Source organism: Tympanuchus pallidicinctus, unplaced genomic scaffold, assembly GCF_026119805.1.
Source record: "Tympanuchus pallidicinctus isolate F22 unplaced genomic scaffold, pur_lepc_1.0 scaffold4, whole genome shotgun sequence".
NCBI classification, from domain to species: Eukaryota; Metazoa; Chordata; class Aves; order Galliformes; family Phasianidae; genus Tympanuchus; species Tympanuchus pallidicinctus.
In genome coordinates this window covers 20,503,530-20,530,099 of record NW_026294758.1, presented here as the reverse complement: position 1 = coordinate 20,530,099, position 26,570 = coordinate 20,503,530, and positions in this window count along the sequence as shown.

Sequence of the window (26,570 nt, the reverse complement as noted above, 5' to 3'; positions counted from 1 at the left end):
CCAGCCAGTTTTGCTAACAAGGACAGCCCATTTTGAAGTAATGAATGCTATGTTATTGGCTGAAACTTGTTAGACACACTGAATTCTCTCAACACGATCTCCTAATAGAAGAGAACAGAATACAAGCAGGCTGGTATTTTCCTGCTAGTGCTTTCATGAAGAAACAGAAAGCCCTAAGAAAGTATGCCTGCTGGTTCCTTGCCTGTGTTACCCACACTGGGCTCAGTGCTGACAGAGTTTGTAGAGATGTTAGGAAATAATGTGTTTTTGGAACACTAAAACTATCATTGCCTCTGATTAAAACAATCCAGCTCCCAGTTTGGTATAGCCATGATCACATACTGTTCTAAACATATATTCCAGCCTCTCTACTTATGTTCCCAGTTTCATATCCGAAACCCATGATTTCACAAAGGTCACTTACACACCTTAAGAGCAGCAACATAAAATTACCTCCAATGTGGGTCTGAAAATAGCCTTAGCCCCTCTTTTTCTTTGCGTGTTGAGGAGTGTGTGTTTGCACATGTATATGTTCTTGAGTTGACATCTATTAAAGACTGAACTCATTTATGTCAAACATGCCACCTACAGGGAGTGTTTTGGAGAAGCCAAGTTACAGGAGATAGATAAAAAAGAAGAAGAAGAGGTAATGAATATGGAGTGTAAATGCCTTAGCAAAGTAATGGAGACATGTACTAACAGCAAGTGAAATTTGACCTTCTGGCTGAAAACCTGATAGCAAACCAATTGGAGAACTTTAGAAAATTGGATCAGCCTCAGTGGGCACAGAGTAAACATTGGGAGTGCAATACAGTCTTATTAAACATAATGCACATTTAATGCATAATTTTATTGCAACCAATTTCATGCTACCGCCTTAAATGAGTCTGGGTCTACTTCCACTGTAGCAGTCCACTACCATTAGTGCCTCTTAAAAGAATTGCAAGGCCAGTAAACTATCACTGGTCTGATCTCTCCCTTAGCCCATACTTTCTGCTTCATAAACTCTCCCAGCTCCCACTGCTTGTAGTGAGATCTTGTCTTCGTTCAGTACATGGCTTTTGAAACACTAAACTGTTTTGGCAAGTCTTTCACAGATGGGAATGTTACAACATTTCCATTTTATGCTGGTGCAGTAAAGCAGTGAACCTTTGCAGCTATAGATCAGTCATCTGAATCCCAGCCTCACAACAAGAGTTCCTGGAACCTATACAATCAGCCTGGTGCTGAAGATTTCTCAAGCACAGCAGGCAAAATCCTATTTTTCTAAGTGACAGCAATAGTGTTTGCCCTCTGACAGGAACAAGGAATAAGGAAAACAAATGATGCTGAGTGCTAAGAAAGTGAGTAGCCTCCTCATAGACAGACAGTGTATGGCCAGATTAACACGAAAGAAACTGCAAAGATGGAACAGTAAGTGCTTAATTTATACTAAAAGAGTATGGAAATACTGCTTGCTGAGATTTTCATAGACTTCAGAATTGTTACTTGCAACTTATAGAAATGCTGTCAAGATAACAGAAGTTTCAGTATCATCCTGGGACTTTTCAGGTATCAGAGATGTCCTATCTATAGTTGAGCTTGGATTTTCAATGTCCAGTAACTTCACTGAGTCATGAATATTGATCTGAGTCCATATCTAGATCTGAGATTGCTCTTCATGTCCTATTGCAGTGACCTGTGAGTAATCTATCAATGTGTACTTGCAGCTAGGAAATCCAATGATATCCTGGGCTCCATAAAAATAAATAGTGTCAGCAGGCTGAAGGTGGTGATTGTCACTTTCAATACCACTTTTGTGAGAACTTACCTAGAGTACTGCATACAGTTCTGGGGCCCCAGCAAAAGAAAGTAATGAGCTTGTTAGAGTGGGCCCAGGAAGGACCATGAAGATGATCAGAGGGCTGGAGCACCTCTGCTGTGAAGATAGGCTGAGGGATTTAGATTCTTTCAGCCTGGAGAAGAGAAGGCTCTGAGAGATCTCTTTGCAGCCTAGCAATGCTTATAGAAGGCTTTGGAAAGAAATATGGGGAGAGACTCTTTACCAGTGATAATGCAAAGAGTACTGATTTTAAACTATAAGAAAGAAGATTTAGATCAGATTTTAAGAGGAAATTATTTACTGGCACAGCTGCCCAGAGAAGCTGTGGTGCCCCATCCCTGGAGGTGCTCAAGGCCAGGTTGGATGGGGCCCTGGGCAGCTGAGTTGGTGGGGGCAATCCTGCCCATGCAGGGTGGTTGGAACAGGGTGGGCTTTAAGCTCCTTTCCCACTCAAATCTTTCTATGATTCTATGATTCAATGATATTATGAAACCATGAGGTTTGGCCCTGAAATACAGAATGGTTCTGTTGATGTTACACCAAAGCATAATATCTGCTGACCCATTTAATTGGGCAGTACAAGACATTTTGGTTCATCTCAGAATGAGCCTGGCATTGTGCACTCACAGAGAATAATCAGGTTGTATTATGGTTTTGTGGCACACTGAAATTCACAGCCATTGGCAGACAGAGGAAACAGTTCTTTTTCTAAAATGTCATGCATAAATGTACCTTGAACTTCACCTGGTCATCTAAGTGGAACAGCAAACATATGTAGAAAGGCTTAGCCAAGGGGGCAAACATTTAAACATACGCATGATTTCCGATAAAAATTATATTCCTAAACATAGTTGATGTCTTTGCATATTTATGGAATGATGAATTATTGATAGCCACTCTACAGATAATGTTGTGGGATCTTTTTTTTCCCCCCATTTCCTATGAACCAAATTACCAATAAATAAACGTGATTTGAAACATGCTTAAAAATGATGAAGTAATGCATTTTTCCTTCACTTGTCTAAAACAACTAAAAAAATTGGTATCAGTGTCAATCATTTTAACTCTGTTACCTGAGTGGCTACATGAGCAGTTACAATGGTAACATACATAAATAACTCTGGAAGGGAAAATAAAATATTTCAGAATCATTAAAAAATATTACTGAAAAGTTTTACTACACTTTCATGCTATAGGAGGTGTTGAAATTTACAGGTGGTAGACTGTATGTGTCCTGTAACCTCATTTCACATGTCCATGCACTCATTAACGTGAAGGGAATTCAGTGAGAAATGCGAAAGTGGATAGCTCACCAATCGTGGAAACAAAAGATCAGTTCGGTTTCTGGCAAAGAAAGCATTTCCCCACTATGGCTTGAAGTCAGCCTACAGAGGAAAAAGGGTGCCTCACTAGACAGTGGCTGTCTTATTTACATACTGCAGACACAGTGCACATATATTACACACATGTAAATGAAGACGCTTAACCTTCATATGCATTTTTCTAGCATAAACATGCACACAGCGAGACACAGGCAATGACGTCTCATTTGATAACTGACTTTTTTAACCCCCAAAAAAATAAAAGCAAAGATTTTTCTGAGGCAGTTTGTAAAAAGACAGTATGCTCTGAAATCTGGAGGGTCCTGCAGGCAAGTGTGCATCAATGGCTTGTAACTGTGGCTACTTACTCAGTGATGAAATTTCTTAAGCACTTCCAAAGCCAAAAGGACTTGCAACTTTTTAAGATTATCAGATGAAGTATGGAGGTCACTCTGAAAATAATGCCTCCCACTTATTTTCATTGAAACTATAACAAATACAAAAGAGCTCCGTAGCACTATTTAATAAATTCTCAGCTGCAAAATATATTTTTCAACTTTGCCACCATCATTAACTATGCATCTTCACCAGTGATGAACCAGAGCCTGCATACTGCACTCATAAAAACAAGCACCAGAACCAGCAGAGGTGACCCACAGAGTGACACAGAGGTATCTCACAGATGCTATGATAGTGTTACTACTAGGAAAATGTTGCCTATACCGTCCATCTTCCATCAACCTGACTTCCTGCTGGAAGTCAGAAGTCACCAAATTCGGACTATCTGGTGGATGTGGTAGGACAGTGCAGCCAAAATTGACAATGGCCTTCAAACTGGTATGGGGTCTGGCATTATTGTGTTGCAAGAGAAAGGTTGTCTTCTTCTCTGGCATGACTCTGGAATTTCAAGCCTTTAGCTTGATGTCGTGGTCAGAGTTGATGGCTTTTTCAGGTTCCAGGAAATACAAGAGAATTCTCCCTTTCATATCCCAAAAGACAGTGCACATCACTTTACACTCTGAAGACTGCATCTTGAATTTGGTGCTATGGGAATTCTTTGTGATATTCCAACATTGCCATTGTTGTTTCCAACACACTGAAGATGATATTCAGCTCTGTACACAGTTCTCTGGTTATAATTCACCAATTTGCATGGATGAGCTGATCAAGATGCTCTTCATTCCATGGTGACAACTGTGCATGGCTATCTGGAACGTAACTTGTCTTTCATGTCACTCTCAGCACTGCTGAAACACACCACCCACTGCTTCGCTGTGCTCACATCCACAGTTTGACCTCAGTAAACATTCAGCATGCATCAATGCATGTCAATGGATGTGCACTAAGTCTGTGGGGCCAGATGACATGCATTCCAGAGTCCTGAAGAAGCTGGCTGATTTAGTTGCCAAGCTACACTCTGTCACACTCTCAAAAATTGTGGCTGTCAGGTGAAGTTCTTGGTGACTGGAAAAAGGAAAGCATTATTCCCATTTGTAAGAAAGGGAGAAAGGAAGACATGGGGAACTATAGACTGGAGAGCCTCATCTCTGTATCTGCGAAGATCATGGAGTAGATCCTCCAGAAAGACATGCCCGGCTTCACCAAGGGAAGGTTGTGCCTGACCAAACTGGTGGCCTTCCTTGATGGAGTGGTGGCATCGGTGGATAAAGGAAGAGCAACTAATGTTGTCTGCCTGGACCTTTACCTTCTGTAAAACCTTTGATATGGTACCACAACACATCCTTTTCTACAAATTGGAAAGATATTGGTTCAAAGGGTAAAATGTTCAGTGGATAATGAATTGGTTGGAAGGTTGCAGCCAGAGGGTTGTAGTCAACAGCTATAAGACCAGGTGGAGACCAGTGATGAATGGTGTCCCACAGGGGTCTGTTTTGGATTCAGTAATCTTCAACATCTTCATCATAGAATCAGTGAAACATAGAATGGCTTGGGTTGAAAAGGACCACAATGATCATCTAGTTTCAACCCCCCTGCTATGTGCAGGGTCGCCAACCACCACAGCAGGCTGCCCAGAGCCACATCCAGCCTGGCCTTGAACACCTCCAGGGATGGGGCATCCACAGCCTCCTTGGGCAACCTGTTCCAGTATGTCACCACCCTCTGTGTGAAAATATCCTAGTATCTAACCTAAACCTTCCCTATCTCTTATCCTATCTTGTCCTATCACTACCAACTACCCCAGGAGTAGTACCCCCTCCTGTTTATAAGCTCTCTTCAAGTACTGGAAGGCCACAATGAGGTCTCCCTGGAGCCTTCTCTTCTCCAAGCTAAACAATCCCAGTTCCCTCAACCTTTCCTCGTAAGAGAGGTGCTCCAGCCCTCTGATCATCTTAGTGGACCCACTCCAAGATCTCCACGCCCTTCCTGTACTGAGGGCTCCAGGCCTGAATGCAGATGGGGCCTCACAAGAGCCAAGTCGAAGGAGAAAATCACCTCCCTCTCCCTGCTGGCCAACCTCTCTTTTAATGCAGCCCAGAACACAGTTGGCCTTACAGGCTGCAAGACTGCACTGCTGGCTCATGTCCAGCTTCTCACCCACCAGGATCCCCAAGTTCTTCCCTGCAGGGCTGCAGTCAAGGAGTTCCAGTTTTGTACAAATGCCTGGGATTGTCCTGGCCCAAGTGCAGCACCTTGCACTTTATCAGTGAGCTGAGTGATACTCATACGACAGAGACAGAACAGATGGCAACCAGAGCAACCTGAACAAGCTTAGAAGGTGGGCCCATGTAAATCTAATGAGGTTCAACAAGTCCAAGCACTTGTATTGGGGCAATTGGATGTATGTGTACAGACTGGGAGAATAACTCATTGAGAGAGTCCTTTGGCAAGGAGGTGGGGGCTCTGGTAGATGAAAAACTTAACATGAGCCAGCAGAAGGAACTTGCAGCCCAGAAGGCCAACTGTATCCTGGGATGTAACTCAAGAGTAGTGGCCAGCAGGTTAGGATGGGGATTGTCCCCCTCTACTCTGCTTTGTGAGGCCCCACGTGCAATACTGTGTCCAGGTTTGGGAAAGATGTGCAGCAGGTCTGGAGGGGGGCCACAGAAATGCTCAGAGGGTTGGAGCACTTCTCCTATTAAGAAAGGCTGAGGAAGATGGGCTTGTTCAGCCTGGAGAAGAGAGGGCTCCATGAAAGCCTCATTGTGGCTTCTAATAATTACAGAAAGCTTATGAAGAAGAGGGAAATAATTTTTTTGGAGGGGTAGATAGTGATGGGACAAGGAGAAATGGCTTTAAACTAAAAGAGGGGAGATTTAGATTAGATGGAAGAGAAAAATTCTCACTGAGGGAGCATTGAGGCTTTGGCACAGCTGCCCAGAGAAGCTGCAGGTGCCCCATCCCTGGAATTATTCCAGGCTAGGTTGGATCATAACTTAGGCAAACTGACTTAGTAGCTGGATCCTTGAGATCCCTTCCAACTCAAACCATTCTATGATTCCATGTTTTTATTTCCACATGGAGAAATTCAATTCCACACTTTTTCTTCATATACACTTCTGTGTCAAATGCTGTTCTCTCAGACTGCCCTTCTGTTGCCAACTGTTACATAGCAACAAAATATAATGGTATATTGGTGGGAAGGCTCAATCTCTACTGCCATACCAGCAACATCCGTCTCTGATGTCACAGGCCAATATAATAAAACAGGAAGCATTATTTTCAAAGCAGCCTCATACAATGCCTATTTGCTGAGAAATGCTTACAGATTTAATATCATTCACCTACCAACTGGAATGAAACCTTGAAATTACCTATGAAGCTTTTTGAATAAAATATTCCAGAAATATCAAAATGACCTTGCTGAAAAGTAAGACAACATTTTCCAGCTGAGGTCATATATTTAAACACAGAACCTTATGTAGCTGGAAAAAGTAGAACAGATTTCCTCTCTCAAAAACTTCTCTAAATGTTTGAAATACTTCAAAGCTGAAAACAACTTCTCTGAGCCAAATCAGATGTATATCTGTTAGACTACCTCTGACAGAAACACTCATTGGAAACTACAAACTTTTCCTTGCCTATGTCCTGAGACTATCACAGCTGTGGTGAAACTATTCCTCCACATAGGAACGTTTCTGGCCTTACGGCTTTTACCACTACAAAAAAAGCTGATTTTTCTCAAAAATGTTAATTAAGTATTTCAGGTTTGTCACAGTAGCATCTTCTCAATAGGAAACAAAAGCAAAATAATCATTAATTATTTTTTTTTTTTCACATAATGGAGTCAATTATTACTTGACACATTCAGACCCTATTGTGAGACAGGTTTATTTTAACAACCAATAATTAAATCAGCATCTACTGATGTGTCTCATACTTGTCATTTATTACATTACTTGTTATTTCTATTAGAATTGCACCTGGAGACAGAGGTCCCTTCTAGTCCAAAATGAAAAATAAAACTGTTGCATGTTTGTATTCTGATGGAGGATATCACCATGGCCTGCTTTATTCTGAAAAGACAAACCAATAGAACCCAGTGCTTGTAGTACAGCACACAATGAGCAATTAAATGAATATATTTTGTGGAGAGTTTATGAAACTCACTGGCATAGGATGTTAGCAAGAGGTGACTTTTCAAGGAAGATCTATCTTCCATCCTTATCCAGAATGAAAGAACATAGGGAGGATGAGTATACATCAGGCTTTCAGCCTTAGTCCAGATTTTTCTTTTCATGTTGTGGTATCTTGTGTGCAGACAAATTGTGTGAGACAAGGTGGTGATAATTCAGCATCATGAGTGCCATGAAAAAAAAAACCCCATAAATTGTCAGATATGTGATGCTGGAATGAAAGGAACAGTATCTTTTGCAGCATGCCAAGATTCTGGACTTTTATGTCTTTCTACAAGAGGTAATAAAAATCCACATAACTCTTCTACACTTCTCTAATTTCTATTCCAATTTACTGTAAGCCCAGTATGATAAGACCAAAAATATGTTTTAGCTATGGGCAGATTTTAAGACCACATTGTTCTAAACCAGTGAAAATCAGGGTCCTTGATAGAAACTCTGATAAGCCCCTATGTCTGACAGTATTTCTAGGAGCTGCTATCATGTGGGTGATTTATCAAAGATTTCAAATGTTCTTTCTGTGTCCTAACGCAATTATTCACTGCTAAAGAATGGTAAATCACAAAATGTCTCAGAAGTCTTTCATTTTAAATATAAATATAGTGTGTATATGTACGTATATATAAAGAGAGTATATTTAGCTTTAAACCAATCAAGGAATTTGATACCAGAAATTAAATTCCTTCTGTCTTAGCCAGTTCTTTGCTTTAAAATACAAAACTTAAATAGGAATCTTGGCTGCTTAAATGCTTCTGCCATAGCGGAGTGTGTGGATCAAGTCTGCTATCAAAAGCAAGGAAGAAGGGCTGTCCATTAGAGAAGATATGGTCCAGTGACTCACCAAATACATGCAGGAGGAGGAGGATCTGTTCCTTGTCTCACAGAAAGCTTGTACTGTGGTATAGCGTGATGGAAAATTTATTTGCCTCCTTAAGCTCATTTTTCTCCTCCCACTCTGCTGTAAACTCCTTGGGTAAGCCAATGTCTTTGGTCTCCACTGTGCAGGACGAAACCTACCAGCTCTCTGGAAGGGGCTGGAGCTGAAATGGGAGGTCTCTGATCACACCTGAGTCAGCCATTTTGATACTGCTCTCTCACAATGTATTTCTTCTACTCTGTTAGCTTCCATGTGAGCAGAAAAGCAAGGTGCTAGTGGTGGGCACACGCATATTTAGCTTAGAGCTGGAAATTGCTAACAGGGAAAAATAATCCTGGTAATTGCTATTTATCTCTAAAGTTTCAGGGTTAACATCATGAGATTTCAGCTGTAAGGACTGCCCCCACATGGGAAAAGGCCCTGCACCATGTACTCGAATCCTATGGTAACGTTTCAAAGAACAAAAGAGGAATGGATTTCATCCCAGGAAAGAAGCCCTGACAGACCACAACCACACTGCTATGAGCACCTGGAGAGATATGGTGAACATAAAGAAAACCAGATAGTTTGCTCCCAGTTTCTAGCCTGCACCAGGGCTTCCTGCCACATGATGGAAATAAGGACACGCACAGAAAGGTAAAACTGAAACAGGGGAAGAACACCAAATAGAAACTCTGCAATCTGGATAAGTTTCAAGAGTTCAAGAATCATACTCCAACATCCTACTGGTCTTGGCAGAATAAAGTAATAAACCAGCAGTTTTTATCCAATTGTATCTTGACTGAGTCTTAACAGCTCAAACCTCATCTACCTGGCAGAAATTAAGTTGACACTCCTAGTTTGCTTCATACCAGCTAGTGGCTAATTTCATGGAACATCCTCCCCTTTCTTTCTCTCAGACACTACTGGCACTCATCTATGAGGAGCACCTCGGACCCTCCAGGCTCACAGCCCTCCATTCTTTGCAGTGTCTTAGGCTGAACCTGGCCAGCAGCAGCTGGGGAGGAAAAGTGACCTTCAGCGGAGGTGAAAGCACTGGGCTGCAGGGGGAACCGTGACGATTTCCTCCAGCAGAGGATTTAGCCCACCCTGCCCGGCACACAGGGGCACACCAAACACACGTCCATTTGACTGCTGGAGCTCAAGTCACCATTTGCCTGTCTGGAACAGGATAATTTGTCAGACACCAGCTGCTGCAAGCTCTTTCCTCATGGGCACACTTGTTATTATGTTACAGCCTGCGTGAAGAATGTGGGACGTCGCTGAAGTGAAAATGATTACAATCGCGTTTGCACAAATAATCTGTGGACTTCTTTATGCAAGAGCTTCTATCACATGTGGCGTGTCAGTAAAGTGATCACTAGCATCAGGAAAGAAAAGGGGGCGAAAAAGAAGGAGAAGGGGAAAAAAAGCATACTGGCAACGCTGGGGGAAGTGCTTTTGTGGCCACACAATGAGATTTAAGACCGGATGGAAGTGGTCCCCCTCGCTCCCTCTCCCTCTCCACTTCTCCCCCGTCTCTGAAAGAGTTACTCGGGAGGATTTCAAGGGTAGGTTTCTAGAGCGACACCATGTCTAATTATGTACAAGATGGAATGAAAAGGTGTAGGCCTGTCTTTCCAGCTCAGAAAAAAATGTGGTGTCCTGCGAATAAGAAATGAACAGACTGACCTTTTCAGAGCTGCTGAAAGAGAAAACCAGATGTATTCCTCAAGAGTCACTATGACTGAAGGGTGATAAAGGCTTGCATTGTGCACTTGAATAAAAGGAAAGCTAACCAGAAAACAGCAGCTGATAATAGTCAGTCCAGGCTGTGCTATTGTCCAAGGCACAAATGTTCAGCGTTGGCCTAGACCACACTGCTGGTATATACAGCACAGACTTGGGGAAGAAAAAAAAAAAGCAGGAAAAAAAAAATTATTATTCCAGTTACCTACAGGAGTTTGCATGAAACTGCTAGCTGTTGTAGGACCACAGAGGAAGAAAATGATCAGGGATCCCTTTCCCACCACACACAACACAAACACACGTGCTCCATTTCTAACATTATGTTCCTGTATGATCTGAACCTAACCATCTGCCAAATGAATAGACAAAACCCAGCTTGTCTTCCAGGGTTCAGATGTAAGGGGGTGGATAAGGAGGAAACATCACAATGGTGAAGAGGCTAGAGCATGCTGCACAGCAAAACAGGGGTCTCCAGAGCTTGGGACAACCAGTAAGAAACAAAACAGCTTTAATTTACACAAGCGCTTGGAGCTAAGTGGGGAACATTTGGGTGCCATGACCTCCCCTATTCGGGGCAGATCTGCAGCACAACCGTAAAACCCAGAGAGAAGCAGGGGCAGGGAAGGGAGGAACAGTGCGACCTACGGGTAAAACAAAAAACAAAACCGGGGAATGTACACTTCAGCCCTCAGCACCTCCCACTCTTGGGGAGCAGACTGGATTCTGCCTAAGCAGAAACCACTTGTTTTAAGCCCTGCTCTGTGACCTGTCTGGATTTTTAAGCACTGCAGACCTGCCAAAGAGTCTTTCTGCCACTTTTGAATGTCATGTCACTGCTTGCAAACCAAGGCTGGGGCTGAGTGAGCAGATCTTGCCCATTGGAGATGGTTATTTTTAGAGTGGGCATGATAAGCTTCTGCCAGGCACCGTCTGCAGCCAACCACTTCCACGCAGAAGTGTAAATCAGCCTCAGTGCTCGCTGGGAGACCTTGCCTTTTCTTATTTAAATATGCTCTCTGAAATAACTCTTTGGGGCTGTTATCTGTGAATGCAGCGAGAGAGGGGTTCCCTGCTCCTCACTGCCCTTCCAGAAACAACAGAGGTGCCAAGAAGCTATGGGACTTTTTTGTTTTTGTACAGCATTGGCTTTGTCCTTTACAAAATTAGTTCAAGGAGATTTATTGCTGGCGACAGGCACCGAGGGCAGGCCTAGTGCTTGTCTGCAGAAGATGAGACAGGGTGTTCCCACTGCAAAGTGCTGTGTTTTGGTCATCAGAAGATGAGATGAAGTTTGCTTCCTGGCTTCTGGCTGCATGACCTTGGCTGTGTACCTTCACCTCGCCTTTCATACCCCAGATTTCACAAGACCATGCACTTTGGAGGAAGTTCTCCAGAACTAGAAGTGCCTCTCAAAATGCACTCAACTCCTAGCACAGCAATATGAGCAACCTCAACAGGGGATACAGCAACTGCTTGCATAAGGAATTAACTGTACCATCTCCACCAGATGTAAGTCCTACACTAATCACTGAGGGAAAGACACTTACGCACAAAGGAGAAGCACAAGTGAAAGAAGGTTAGGCACAAAAGAAGACACAGGTACCTGCAATTGGACAGGATTTAGTCTGTTTTCCTCCATTCTGCCTACCCAATGTTTTTCAGCTTAAATCGGGAAAATGACTCTAGGGAGCAGGTTATTTTGAGACTCCTGTGCCATGGGTTTTCTGCTGTGATTATCCCAGGGGCATATAATTAGCAGCAGAAGGATTGATGCCTTTTCTTTGTGATCTCTGTGAGGAACCGTACTGAGAAGCCTCCAACTCATCTCATGCTTTATCCACAAGACCTACACGAGCTCCCCAGCCAGCTTTATTTTTCCTGAGCCAACAAGAGTAGGAGAGATTTGGGGGGTGGAGTAGATGGACAGGAGGAGAGATAAAGTGATTCACAGGAAAATAATATATTCCTGCCATACATTCAGAGAATTAAACTGCACATGTAGACACACATGCACACACTCATGAGGCTGAGAAAGCAGACTGAATAACTTTCAAAAGGCTTGCTGCATCTTGCTCCATGAGTGGGTATTGCTTGGCTATTTCTAAAAGACAGACATTAAAATCCGCAGCACAGTCATTTAGAATTTCAAAGGATTCTTCTTCAGGGGGTGGAATACAAAAGACGCCACAGTTATTCAGATAATACAAGCAAGGTTGGGGAAACAGCAGCATGCCATTAGGTAAGACTGAGCAGAAAGCCTTCTGGAGAAGGCTAAGATCTATTCATTCAGAATAAAGAAGTGACCATAATCATTTCTTATTTATGCATTTATCTGTGTGCGTATGTGAGTGCATGTACATTCAAAGAGAGATTGTTGTATAGCTAGGTTTTCCACCCCACTTTGAGAAGAGCTTGAGAGAGGATCTGAAATGTGTATTGTGGTGTAGGAAAGCAAAGAAGGAGGGAAATATATAAATATAAATTCAAAATACATCACACTCCGTCCTCGCATCTACACAAACATGCTCGCATTTCTTTCACCGTGAGCTTTGGGTGTCAATCAGCAGAGAACAAACAGCAAAATGAAAACCAGGAGCTCCTTCTGTTGAGGTTTTATGATAATGTCCTTCAACATTTCCCTATTTTTGTTTTCAATGCACTAAACTATCTGTATGTCTGGAGCAGCAAAGAATGCAAAGCTCACACATGTAAAGCATTGTGTCCTCTGACATACTATTACACAGAAGGCTCACAGTTCCCCCTTCTCCCTCCCCTTCCTGGTGTTGATGAATTACATGAGATGAATATCACAGATCTGGGTTTTTTAAACCGTGAGCTTAGGCAGCAACAACGACTGCGAAGCAGACATCGTTGTCTGAACCTCTATTGTTTCTATTTCGGGAGCACATTGAATGATTAGTTTGGGTAAAAGTAACATGACATTACCTTCTACAGGCTGGAAATGTCTTTTAAAACTGAAGCAACGCTGAAGCCATGTGATACAATACTGTAGACAGAGCCAAGTGGAATACATCAAAGAGTGCCTTGATGCAGATGTTTCATGCAGAAGAAAATTAGGTCAGAGACCACTTCAATTTCAGCTTCTGCCAGGCTTGTTTGAGAGCTTCCAGTGAATTCCTAATGAATAGCTTCTAGGGCACTTTTCTCTCATTCAGTCACAAACTGCCACAGCCAGATGAGCTTTCCATGTGGAATCTTTTCTCATTATTTAAAATACTATTACTTGTGTTCAGAGATTCCAGAATCTTCTTTACAACAAAAGCAACAATTCCCACTTCTTCATCACAGCAACCCCCCTCTCCTCTCCTCCCTCCCCCCGCATCTCCCCCCCCCTCCCCCCTCCCCAGTAAAATATGAGAGAAAAGGAAAAGGTAAGAAGAAAAACCAATTGACACTCAATGTATGCTACAGGGGGGAAAAAAGAAGGGGGGTTGAGGGGGGGCGGAGAAAGCCTTTTACCAATTTTACATGGTACATAAATACTAGCTGAGGGTCCTTCTCAAAATGCAGGGCTTTTTGAATCTCAGGTGCTCAGACTTGTGGAGGCAAAGCAGCCTGCAGAAACCCAAGTGCTTTGTGGATTTTGTTTGTTTCTTTTTATTTATTTATTTATCTGTTTATTTATTTATTTATTTGTAATAGAAGAAAGCTTTTCAGTGAAAGGACAGGAGAAAATAACTTTCCCCTAGTGATAAAGATGCCACATCTTGTTCTGCTGGTTCTTTACTGACCATGGTCCTTCTTTTCAAGCGTGCAATATCTCCCTTATCTCACCGCTGAACTGTATTTTAATGCACCTTTTTTCCATGTACTCCTTTGAGTTTTCTTCAGCCCTGTATTTTCAGGGTTCATATAATGTTCCAGAAGTTCCTATCAAAAAGCTTTTTTGTTTTGTTTTGTTTTATTTTATTTTATTTTATTATTTTATTTCATTTCATTTCATTTCATTTCATTTCATTTCATTTCATTTCATACTATTTTTTTAATGGCAAAGAGTGAGATGCTTTAAAGATGTTTTTACAGCCTGTGCACATACCAGCTGGCACTGCCTGCTACAGCCGTTGGCCTGTTGCACTTCCAATGGGAGAGCAGAGCCTGCTTCAGACCTGCACACGATGCGACTACACAAAGCCTTTTGAACCTCTGCTGAGCCACAGTGCTCATCCAGATTTCTTCTAAGTTCATTCCTCTTTTGTGAGTAGCTTTGGGGACCTTTTGGAGTCTCACAACTAAAACCAAGTAGCAACTATGTTCACTAGACAGTTTAGATGAAGCTCTTCTTTAATGTTGAGTATAAACTGAACAGAGCAGCTTGCAATTCCATACATGGCATACATTACAGATTGCAAGGTTATGGCACGCAGAAATATCAACAATAGCCTAGCACCTTTCTCATCAGGAAGAAGTGCCTAGCACTTGTACAGTGGGTACTTTTAGTGTGGTGCACCTTCATCTGGAATACAAAAGCAGTTCATCTACTTGCATGCCAGATTCCAAAACTCCAATCTTGGCCCCAGCCCAGCCAAAAGTGTCCTGCTGGGTCTCAAATAAATCACTTAATTCACACTATACCTGACTTTTTTTTTTTCCCCCCTTCCTATGGTTGGCAAGGAGCCAAATGTGAAGGTGAATTGGAATCTGTAATGACTGGTGTTATCTATGGAGCTAACAAAGTGATGGAATGTGGCATATTGATAAGCTGTAAATATAAATCTGATGGTTGAGATGGTTAACACCTATCAGACAGGAGGAGGATCTTGACATAGCAGCAAGATCTTTTCTGACATAGAATCCTGATCATCTATGAGTAATTTTACCTTGCAGTCCTGAGTGTCCTGTACTCCACCCACATGTTGCACGGGATCAAATCAAGAGCAGTGACTCAGAGTGTCATCGGAGAGGATCCAGAAACTGACATCAGCCTCAACATGTCCAGCTGTTGTTGTTCACTGAGTCGTAGGCTCATGACAGAACAGTGTGAACTCCCTAGTGTTCCCAGGGGCTTAGGTGGAACGAAAGCATAATATGAATGTGCAGCAGAACAGTCTTTGTTCTGCATCTCCATTTTCCTGTGCAGAACTCAGAGTCTCACAGAAGTTCACAGATGTCATTTTGACCACTCCAAGCAGAAAAAAATGAGGCCCTCCCACACCAAAGCCACAATTTCAGAGTTGGTTTGATAACCAGGATGATGCTTCCAAATTCACAGCTCCATAGTAATATACTGGAATCTGAGTTTTCAGATGTTTTTCAGTCCAGGGATGTATTTTTCCAGTTTTTTCACTATGTCCAACTACAAGGACTCGGAAATGAAGGACCATAAAACCAAAGGTGATGTTTGACTTTGTAAGCTCAAGTTGCTTAAGATGACCATGCATGACCAAAATCAAGAGCAGAGCCCTGAACTGAATTACAAAAACAGGACATCTCTGCATGTCTGAACATCTACCAGTCTGGACACAGAACCACAATTTTTTTGTTCCAGAAATTACTTTGAGAGTCACTCCATATATCTTTCTGGAGAATCACTAAGCTAGGCGGTAGTTAATTCCTCTTCTCCAGTGGAACACGTTGCCTACAAAATGTTCTGCTGCCACACTTGCTGACTCAATAGCGGACATAGGCTTCTTCAGAAGCTCTCATCTTTTCTGGTCTTGACCCCTAGGGATTCTTTAGAGGCTGTCTTGTAATCAACCCCCTCCAAGGAATTCCCAGACAAAGCAAATGGAAGAACAGATATTTTCATCACTCTGTAATTTGAATTCCTAATCTCTTCTGAGCCCAACTTCGTGACCTTTGTATGTTTGGAGTGTTTGTGCACTTCCCAAGGGGTCTTGCTTGCACACCTTCAGTTCTCGCTGCAAAATACAATGGTTCGTCTAAATGCACACATTTAAATGCATTTCTCTTCCTTCTCAAATTCTCATCCCTTTTAACTCAATAATTTGTCCTATTTCACAGACTTTCTCAACACCTAACTGAATTCCCAGGCTTTTTAAGTCTCCAGTATGGCTTAAAATCCTCATCATTTGAATACCATCACACAATCACACAATCCTTGCATATGGGAAAATTCTGTAAAACACACTTGAATTTAATTTGCCATGCACATAATTGAGATACTTTTATTCATTCATCAATGGCTACTAATGCACATGCGACACTGAGTTGGAAAACTGCTTACAAAATTACAACATAGCAAAGTAACCCACTTAAAAGAATTTAGTTTGTCAAAGTAAACAGTAAAAGCTGTCTTATATCTACCACCTGTTTCACACAGGGGACCACAGCAGGTGATCCTGTTGGCTTTAATAGCAATAAAGCTCTTTCTTTTCTGACCACTAACTGCAAAGATGAAAGCCTTCTTTGAAGCAGAGCAGATACAACTTGGCTGTAACTGTGACCACTTCTCATCAGAGTCCTCCTGCAGTTCCAGACATGGTCTCTCTCTCCTTACCCATTCAGTTACTGGTATCTCTTGGGAAGCTATCAGCTGCTGACGAGTGGGGCTCTGATGTGGACACTTTTTGATCCAGACCTGGATGATGGCCATCACATTTATATTTTACACAGACAACTGCACTGTCTCATATAGGAACAAAAATGCCTCCTGTCTCCCAGGCAGTTACATTTCTGTTCCTGGAACAGTTCAGGATTTGGTGTGTACAGATCCTCTGATGCAATGGGTTATCCAGGGCATCAGCCAGGGTCCAGGTAGTACCTCTGTCTTTTTCTGCAAAAGCAATGGCCAGACCATTTTTCCCTGCAGAGCCAGGTAGAGTGGTAGTGCAGGGAAACCTTCCATACAGAAAAAAACCCTAGGGCATGAGGGTCAGTGATAAACCTCAGAGCATGAAGGTCAGTGATAAAGCTATCATCTACTTGCACCACCTGAACATGAGAAGACTTAACTCTCTGTCATTCCAGGTGGAGGCAAAGGCACCTGATATTTCTGGAACAAATAACGCTTTATGCTTATTTAATCACTTGTTTTCCTAACACTGCTTCAGCCCTCTTCTGTGAGCACCCATGCTTCTTGATTCTCAATTCTGGAGCTCAGCTGATTTAAAAAAAAAAAAAAAAAAGAAAGAAAGAAAAAAAAAGAAGACCATCATGCCAGCTATTTCTAGGCAAGGTTAAAAGCATGTGCACAAAAAAGGGGAGAATCTCAAAGACGGCAGACACATCACCCATCCCACCACCAGCGTAATTGGCAAAAGTTACATTGAATGAACTAATTCATCTGCACAACCCATCGAATTAGGAGTGTTTTTAAATAGCCTCTTGACTGAGAATCGATGTCTCATTAATCTAAAGTATATCACAGTGAGAGCCCTAGTAGCGCCAAATAGGATAACTCTCCATATTGCAGACACTGCAGCAAAGCTTTCACAGTAAAGGCCTTACATGTATTTGAGACTTCAACAAGCTTCTCCTGTAAGACTCTGAAGGACCAGAGAATATGATAGCTCAACAGGTTAACAAAGATACGGGCACGCTGTGAGGGACTTGAATACATTGCCTCAAGGGGATGTCACAAGAGCTGTGCAGCTAAATGCTTTCAAAGTCAGTGTTGCCCACGGATGACATGTGGCCAGTGGTCAAAGAGAAAAATGATGCCTCAGTGACATGGTTCCATATCTGTCTGCAGCTGTCTTATGGTGTGATACAGGGCTTTGCTGTACCGTTTTCCAGCAGCAGATTGGAGGGAGGTAATGCCAGCTCTTTTCCAAACGTAGATAAGCGTGGAAAAGTCAAAAGCTATACTCAAAGGATCCTAAAAAAAGCTGCACAAAACCCAGCAGCCATCAACAGGCAGAGTTACATCTAGAGATCAGTAACATCCAGCATTATTTTCTCTTTCTTTCCCTTGTAGTAGTCATGCTTACATCTTTTGTTTACTTCAAAAACCTTCCTCCTCCTCTGTTTTCCACTCCTCCAAGAGGTCTGGTTGTCTGCAAAATATCATTCAGGATCATGTATATGAAGTTAGGGGTAAGGTGAAGTTCCTGCTTCAGAAACTGAAACTTGGGTACATGCTGAAGTAGAACACTATCCAAAGTGTTTCATTATGAAAATGTTGAACCAAAATACTCGGACTTTTCTCAGTTCTTCATTTATTGTCTTGCTTTGAGAAAGACAGGAGGCGGGAGCCGTGAATCTGCTAACAGTTTCAAAGCACAATTGGACAAAGGAATCAGCTTAAATTTTTTCCATATCTAATGATATCTGAACAGAACTAATTTTGAGGCTGTTTCACTGAAATGTATAGAGATTTAAGGCATCACAGGAACAAACAAGTCTGGCTGAAGATGCTTGGAAAAGGAGGAAAACTAACAAAGGCTGGGACTCAAGAGACTTTCTAGACTCAAAGAAGCTTCTCTGCGAGGCAAGAAAACTGCAGAAATATCCCAGAGGCTGTGCAGAAGACTGCTGACCATTGCATGTGTTGTTTTGCAGCAGTAGGCCTCTTGCCATCACAGTATGCTTCCCTCTGCCTCTGCCTGCCACCCTGTTCCATTAGCTGCCAGGTGCTGGCAGTTGATCCAGGTGCTGGCAGCTCTTCTGGTACCTCTTTTCCAAAGTAGAGAGTGGCCTGATGTCTCACGTCTAATAGGACACTTTCCTGACAAGGTTTTTGAAAGACACTTTGACATCAATCACATCGGCACAAAAGCCTCCGTGGCTTGTGAAAAGTACAGAATAGCTTGCCAGATTGGTGTTTGAGTGGGCATATATTAACACTAGACTCTGTTTTTGAGTCCCTGGCAGAGGATCCTATAAGAACACCTAGTGTTCTGTAAATACCAACTTGACATATTATATTTCAATACATCCTCAATAAAGCCTTTGAATGTGGACACAGGATTCTTCTGTATATATCTGCAGCTGCCAATCTCTATTTTCATTATTTTCTAACAGTTTCAGTGCTGCAGATTCTATCATATGCTAAGTTCCAGACACGGCTGTGTGGCCATGTCGAAAGGGTCATTCTATATTTTGGCAGACATGTCTGTGTTTGTGTAACCTTTTGACAACCTGGATAAATTCAGAATAAAAAGTATATCCTAAATAGGCTGGAAGGGAGTAATCAACCAAAAACACACCGAGTATTCCACTTTAATAAGTAACTGCCCTGCTTACAATAGGCTTTTATATTTTTTCTATGTAGAAATTGTTGGGTTGTCTGCCACAGTCACGGCTGAGAAGATAAAAGTAAAGATAAAAGTAAACAGTAAAATAACAGTAAGGAAGAACTTCTATATCTCCAAGATTTAAGTAGTAGAAGCATACACTCACCATCACAGACAATCTGATATCCTAACTCTAGAACAGGCAAATTCTTGGAGAGCCAGAAAGGAAGCAGGCCTTTACACCTTGCCAAGCAGCTACTTCTGCAATGCTTTCTTAGTCACCAAATGTAGAGAAACCCAAACCTTTGCCTGAAACCAGGAGCAGTGAGAGAGACTAAAAGCACATTTCCAGAGGCTAATGATCTTCCTGCAGAGAGCAGCAATTTTCCCACTCCTTCCACAGCAAGCATCTTAGTGCCCTGACAGGTTCCCTTCCATACATGTACCTATTCACTGCCCGCTTTTATCCCTACAGCCCACTCATGGAGTGAAGTTTAAAAAGTCGAGTCATAGAATATACGTAAGTCACAAAGGATGCCAACAATTTCATCATACTGTCACTGCCAAGTACCCAAGGTCTAGCTATAATGCAGACACACTTTTCAAAAACTCCCAACTAAGTCAGCTGCTCCAAAGGCAGGACACATTCCCTCCAAACACTAACTTGTTGCTAAGTACTGTAAGTCAACAGTTGGCTTCTTGCCTTCTTCTTAAGCTATCTACCATCAAAACATTTCAGAATGTAGGAACATCAATTGTAAAAGCAGATTTTTTTTCCTTTTTCTTCCTTTTTGGTCATCTCCTTTGCACTGGCTCCTCACTGAATTGTTATCAAGCATGTGTAAGGCAAGATTTTATGACAACAGGATTCTGAAACAGAAAGGTGAAAGTCACTTTTGAAGAAGTCTAACAAACAAAAAGCTTAGGCATCCCAGAAATTCCTGCCTTTTTTTTTTTTTTTTTTTTCCCCCAATAGGCATAATTTGCTCCATAAGTGTCTAGAGTTGACCCTTCAACACTTCAGGAACCTGTGAAGCTGTAGCTTATCACACTGCAGCAACTAGTGTACCATAATAATTTATTACTAATTTATCATCATACTTGTGGCAGCAATAAGAGAGATTGCAGCAATATCCTGCATGATACGAAGCTTGCCAGGGCATGCAAACTTCCCCTGTTTCAGTAGGTCACCAAGAAACATGGTATAATCATCCTCAAAGTTTTTGGAACCTCTGGAATGGAATTTAACAGCAATTGAGAGAGTAGATCTGTATAGGAAGAGCAACTACTTTGGCAAGGACACTTTTCCTGGAAGTATGATATTTAATATATGCTGATCCCTGATTCTAAATACTAGGAAAGCATTGGAATATTACAAGGAAAAAAAAAAAAAAAAAGAAAAGGAAGTAGTTGTTGTATCTGTGCCCTTGCTATTCCAAGAATCAGGAGTTTTATAACTTCCCTGAAGAAAATGACAGAAAAGACCAAGAAATAATTAAGAACTGTCTGGGTAGATGCTTCCAATTCACTTGAGAAGTCTGTAAAAAAGCAGATCATGAAGACAACTGGAAATGTTTCAGGCATTATTGACAATCCGAGGTTTGTAAAATGACCATCTAGGAGCTTTGGAAAGCAGCAGCAAGCACCATCTAGGCAAAATCTAAGTAATAGATATTTATGAAAGGTAACCTTAAATCTTTTATGATACTGTGTGCCATCTGATTCAAACCCAGTCTCCATTTATGAGCCAGGAGTTATTCTGCTACTGATTAACTTGATACAGAAGGCTAGGAAGGAGAAAGAGAAATCAACAAGTTGAGTTTTGTCAGTTTTTATAAATGCTTCTGCAGCTGCCTAGACACAATTTTTTTTTCATACAGTGAGGTATACATACAGCTAGGTGTAGCAGGACTGGGAAAAGGCCTCTGATAGTGTAATGCAGATGTCCACCAAAGACAGTAAATGAAGCTACAAACACAGTTTGAATTCCAGCTCTGTCTCCCATGTGTACCAGGGACCACACACAGCTTCAAATTTCAAATTTCAAAAAAGCAAAGCCCACAGAGAAAGTTAATAACTGAATAATAAATTTCAAGTAAACAGATTGGTACAAACACCAGAATCTAGTTCCAGTTGTATAATTTGAACTTGTGCAAACCTCTCAGAAGTCTGAGGGTTTTTAAAATATATTTATTTATAGTGATTTTTTGTCGTTCTTTGTTCATTTTGGGGTTTTGCTTGTTTGGTTGGCTGTTTGGTGTTTTGCTTTTTGTTTTTTAGTACATCTGATGTGATTTGGACTTTGAAATACAAACCTTCTTTAACTATGAATTTCAGGTCACTTCCTCCAGGAGACCTGGCTTCCAAGAAGGCTGGGAGGGCACAATGCCGATTTGGTAGAGACAAATGAGAAAGAAATCAGTCAGTCTCTCTGATTGTCTGTACAGACTGGTCCCACTATGTCAGAGACAAAATGCCTGTTACTTTGTTCCTCTGGCATAGTCTGGAAGTCTCAGTTTCAGAGTACTTGGTGAATCCAGGTCAACAAACTGGCACAGAAACAAGTCCAGCATGGAGCAATAGTTCCAGAGTGTAGTCATGAAAACAAACTGTGCCACAAACAAAATGTTTTACCTACCTACTCCTTGATGACATTGCACTTGGAGGAGACTGTGGGAAGCAAAGGTATCAAAGGCTCTCTAGAACATCCTTGGCCCACTCAACCAACATGGTTAAAGGTTTTCCAGTCTCAGGACCCAGAAGAAACTGATACGATCAGAATCATTTTTATCTGCCTTTGACTTTACAGTTGGAATAAGCTTGTATTTATTTGCAGCTGAGTCAGTTCAGAGAAGTCCCCAGCGTAAGTCTATAGTAAGCCCTAGCTTCATACTTCTGGACCTGTACGAAAATGCCTTAAACAAGTGGCAACCCCTCTCATTGCTTATGTACACAATTACTTTTTCATCTTTCACATGTAATGTTTTTCTTGTCATCATTGCCATCTAGAAGTGAGGGGGTAACTGAAGGCCTCTCACTTTGAAAGACATCAAGCTGACTTGCAAACTATCATAATGTGCCATAGCCTCTTGATAAGATGAAATTCAAAGCCCTCTAGTGCTTCACCAAAGTTCTGCTTGGTAAGATTCCATAATAGGGAATGATCAGACGTCTCATTCATTCATTCCATGGGAGAGATGAGGTGGAAAGGCTGCTGCACAGAGCAGCTTGTCTCTGCTCAGCTCTTGTCTCTTAGACCTTGCTGGTCTTTAAAAGCAGTGACTGTAAGAAGAAAAAACACAACTAAGCAGCCAGAGTGATCAAAGCAATATCAAGCTGAAGAACCACAACAAAAGGATACCGAAAAGGCATTAATCTACAGGCTTGAAGGTAATGTGTTGCAATCACTCCTGGTTTCTGCAAATGTGTTTAAAGTAGGAAATTATCACCTTTTTATATTATTTGATATTACTTTCTTTTTCTCCAAAGTGCAAAGTGCCTTCTCTCAATTTTCATTTTCCTAGATATGTCTTCACCTCCAAGCGAATCTTTCCTGATATGTCTGTTTTATTCTTCTTATCCCTCAGTCTAGTAAGAATCTCATTTATTGTTTTCTTCAATTCTCTAGTGCAATAATTAGTGATATAATAAATGATGACTCCTGCCTTTTCTCATCTTCTTAAAGATGCACCCTGTGTTATGCAGTCTCTCAGAGGTGAGGACACTTTCTTCACTGCCATGGATTTCAGATCCTATATACTTGTTCTTGGCTATTTCCACATTTTAAACCACAGACTCCATGTGCATTATTCCCAGCTTAACCGCACTGATTACTCTCTTCTCTCCAGTGTCAGAACATGACTTAGAACATTTCCTGAATATTTTGTTGTCATGTGAAATCTAGCCTCTCCAAAACCACCACTGACAATCTCCTGCATTTCCAGGACATAAGAATTATCCATCTTTTGGTTATTTTGTTGTCTTACAAACCCACCCATTTTAGTACTTTTTCAAAGCTATTTCTCCACTAGACGAAAACGATAGATTGACCTGTGTAAAGATTTAACCACTTGCCCCTATATAGTATTCTTGAAAAGTGCTGATGACAAGACAATCCCATACAAAGAGCAATGGTGTTTTCTGTACTCTTCTTCTACTGGACTTTGACACAGCTGTGACTTACAGTTGTTGCATAGATCTTGCAGCCCAAGGATGACAAAGATAGAACACATCTCTCTCCCAGACACTGATTTTTCTGTAGGCCAGTGACACTCAGTACAGGTGGACTCAGAGTACAGGGCCTATCAAATTTATGACTGTCTATGCAGGCTGTGCAAAATTCTGAAGTGTTTTGGTTGCACTGTGAAACTCATTCCTGACTTGTCCTGTTTTCTATATTTTCCTTTTTTTTTTTCTTTTTTTTTTCCCCTTCATTGATTATACCTTCAAGTGATTCCCTGTAGCTGGACTTTTCTTCTTGGTATATCTACTTCTGCAACCCTTACACTTCTATCGTACTAGTAGTCCTTGCCAAACATGACTTTAATATCATACAGTCAAATATATCTGGACTTCCTGCATACACTTCAGTGTATGATGATGGTGAACTGTATCCTTCTATCCTGTGAAGGATAAACACAAAAATTTTGCTATCCGTTCAAAAGAACTTATGAGTTCAAGGCCCGGGAGAAAAAAACAAACATCCTCCAAGAGAAGCAAAGTACATGTCAAAACTATGCAGTACAGACTATCCACCTAGCAAAGGAGATGAAGAATGTATTTTCTGTAAAGCAGCTAAATAGGATCCCTGTGCCGTAGTTGCAATGAAGTTCCATAATTGGGCCTGCAGTTAATGAAATTCCTGTAGGAGACTGTCAGAAGATTTAATTTCACTGTTTACTGAATTATCAGCATGATAGTGAATCCAGTATGCTGGCTCTTCCTTCCAAAAAAGGAAAATTGCCAATCCAGAGAACAAGATTCATCCAGAGGGAAGCTTTCTGCAGATCAGAGGGTTTGGCTGTCATTATGCCCACAGTTTGCTTGGGCAAATATGTCCCTGGTGAAATTCCAGTAAGTTGTATGAAATATTCTTTCTCATCCCCAAATAGAGAATGCAGGAGGTTGGGAATAATATCCAGTCATATTATCAAGTAATGCTCCATGGACTATCAGATCAGGCTGTTTAGTTGAAATGTTATCATGTGTATTGGGCCCACAAGTTGTCTGAGGAACAAGGGAAATATGGCAAGTGAAAGTATAGCCAGCGATGAGGAGATATAAAATAATGATTTACATTTTATGAGAGACTGCTAAAGCAACATTTTTCTGGAAAGCAGCAACTGCAGATTGGGGTTCATGATACAAGCAGGTCTAATCTAAACACATATGTTTTATTTTAATATATCCATCCACTCTGATAGTTCAGCAAGTCATTTTTACATAAAGAGATCACCCAGTCATCATTCTCAGTTGCTGTGCACCCACTGTTACCAACACTAATGCAAAGTGATTGTAAAAATGGTAATATGATGTTGTGGCAAGGTGGGGGTTGATCTCATCTCCCGTGTAAGTAGCAGTAGAACCAGGGGAAATGGCTTCAAGTTTTGCCAAGGTTCAGGTTGGATATTAGGATTTCTTCTTCAAAAGAGTGATCAGGATCTGGAAGGGGCTGCCTAGAGAGGTAGCTGAGTCACCAACCCTGGAGCTGTTCAAGAGTCAGGTGGATGTTATTCTAAGAAACATGGTTTAGTGGGAAAATATTGGCAATATGGGAACAGTTGGACTAGATGATCTTGGAGGTCATTTCCAACCTTGGTTATTCTATGATTCTGCATCAGAATGACAGACTTTTCTTCTTACTTTGTAGAAAGGTCATACAGGATGTGGAGCCAAAGCCAACAAATTTTACTTACCAACTTTCTTTATGTCATATTACAGCTGTGCAGATGACTTCTTTGTTTTTGATTATATTGACTAGCAATGTGGCAAGTTGAAATTAATTGTGGAGAGGAAGTCAATATCTTGTCTTGTAAGAGAAGTATAGTTGGCTATCTAAAGCCAAATGTAAGATCCCCCCAAAAATATTATGCAAAATTGCATTAAATATCATTTGAATTTTCATCCCAAAGTTATGGATCAATAAATATGCTTCCCTTTTTTTTTCTTTTTGAAGAAGAATACAAATGTGTGTATATATATATATATATATATTTATACATATACACACACACACATATATATATAAATACATACATACATGCATATATATATAAACTACAGGGTTTTTCTTTTTAATGTAGTTGTCATGACCAAATATTTATGTCAGCTTTATTTTGTCGGAAGCCCGTATTTGTGAAGAAAAATACCAAATAATGTTATACCACGCAAGAAAAGTGGGTCTAGTGAACAAGACAATATGCAGAACATTCAGCCTTATTCAGTCAATGTATAGTTACCATCCTTAGCTAATACATCTTTTGTGGCTAGTAATAGTTAACAAAGGCAGAGATGACACATCAGCTCAGCAAAGGAGGACAGGCTAACATGGGTAGGAATAGGACAGTGCCTTGTTGTATGACAACTAGCTCCAAGGGATGAAAATGGTGTTACTTCCCCAGACATCAGTTATTCTGCTTTTGAAGGCTTGTGTTGGCTTTTATACAGCACTGTGCAGTAAGAAAACTCTCCCATATGGACTCCAAATGTTTTAGGTTTGATCTAAAAGCACACTGTTGAATTATGATTTCAAATAAGTGATAATATTGTCCAATTAAAAAATGATGTAATTCAAAATTCTAAGTGATGGAGAAATTGTACGAAAATTTAACATCAGAAAATGGTATTGTTTGGGTAAACATCTTTTAAAGCAGAAAGAAGTAATATCATATTTTTGTCTGGGTGACACCTGCTTCTATATATTTCAACTACTGGGTTTTTGCAACAGGTTATTTGAAGTCAGTCTGTCATGTCCCCTCTCCAGAAGACATCTGTAAACATCTTTCTAAGAATTCTGCACAGACATCAATGAGTATTTCCATAATTATTCAATTATAACAATATTAAAATTGG